At 57.7% G+C, this 1,338-nt stretch overlaps 1 protein-coding gene across 1 annotated transcript in view; it reads right to left on the bottom strand.

Annotated features, from left to right (window-relative positions):
- The window catches only part of LOC105304488 (janus kinase and microtubule-interacting protein 1-like), a gene marked incomplete at its 3' end in the record, with an annotated part of 49,233 nt that extends 48,393 nt beyond the window's left edge, over nucleotides 1-840 (bottom strand). Inside the window, exon 1 of the mRNA XM_011378567.2 lies at nucleotides 604-840. The remainder of the gene's footprint in view (nucleotides 1-603) is intronic.
- Nucleotides 841-1,338: the final 498 nt, after the last annotated feature.

Consider the following 1,338-nt stretch of genomic DNA (forward strand, 5'->3'; position numbering starts at 1 on the left):
GCCCCAGGGCTGGCTTCACCGCGTCCCCCAGTGGGTGAACCATCTAGCAGCACTGACAGCCTGGGCGGCCAGAAAGAGTTGGAGTCTTTCGAAGCGGTGGTCAGGACACAGCCCTTGTTGTCATGAGCAGTGACCCCTACCTGGACACTCACTGGTACCCCGCAATCACAAAGGGAGCTTGCGGAGGGAGAGGGTGTTGGTAGTCAGATGTCAGGCTTCCCACAGCGAAAAATATTTAGCAAACACTGGAGCGAGCTGCAGACTTGGAAGAGATGTTAAGAAAGGCCATCTGGTCCCACTTCCCCTTTCTACAAATGGGACATGGAGCCCGGAGAGGGTGTGTGTACCCCAAATGTACACAGGGGGCAGGATCCGAACCCAGCCTCTTCAACTCCAACCCTGCGATCTTTTGCCCGGGCTCTTAGTAAAAGTTTACAAGCCACATCACCACCTGCTCCAGGAAGCCCTCCAGGATTGCCAGGCCGTCTGCCCCTGAAGGCATGGGCCGCCCCAGAAAGCCTGGACTTCACTGTCAGTAAGACCCCGACAGGAATCCTGGCTCCATCCCCTAATGCCTGTGGGACCTACGCCAAGTCATCTCACCTGAGCCAGAGGAAATCCTGCACGAATTAAGTAAGGTGACCATCGCAGGGTCTGATGCAAAGCGCCCCCTCCGCCGATTTACCCAGGGAACAGCCATTCCATAATGACTGTGTTCCCCTAAACATCAACGCCACTACCCACTTCAGAGCCGCCACCTTCTCAGCGGCCTGGAAAGCACCGGCCCCGTCCTTCCTCCACGCCTGACCTGCCGAAGGCCGTGCCCCTGCCCCCAACTCCTGTCCCCCGCTCGCGTGTCAGGCCTCAACTCCAAAGCCGAGTTTGTACAAAAAAGAGGTGAGGTTAACCCTAACCCCCTGGGTCCGGCCCCTTCCGCTTCCGATGCCATCCCGCCTCGCTTCCTGCCACTGACCTTTAAATCGAGCTTGACTCCTCCCCTTCCGCTTCCGGTCCCCCTGCTCACCTCGCCTCCTTGGCCACGCCCACCACCTGCTTCTGGTCCCTGCCCCTCTCCCAGGGATGGAGAAGCTACCGCAATAGCAACCAAGTAGTGGGGAACCCTTCAGAGTGAGCGGCTGCATTTCAAAAGAAGGCCAGTTACAAAGTTGGTTCCGGGGACGGGGGGCGGGGACAATAAAGAGTAGACGCTTTCAAACATTTTTTGCTTTTTTCATGAAACGAAAGCTTGGGCAGCAGTCACGAATGCCCATACCTCAGCCTCCTATGCCACCTTCACTGGAAAGCACCGTCGTGGGTGGAGAGAGGGCCAGGCGCTCC

The sequence above is a fragment of the Pteropus vampyrus genome, unplaced genomic scaffold (genome assembly GCF_000151845.1).
Source record: "Pteropus vampyrus isolate Shadow unplaced genomic scaffold, Pvam_2.0 Scaffold346, whole genome shotgun sequence".
NCBI classification, from domain to species: domain Eukaryota; kingdom Metazoa; phylum Chordata; class Mammalia; order Chiroptera; family Pteropodidae; genus Pteropus; species Pteropus vampyrus.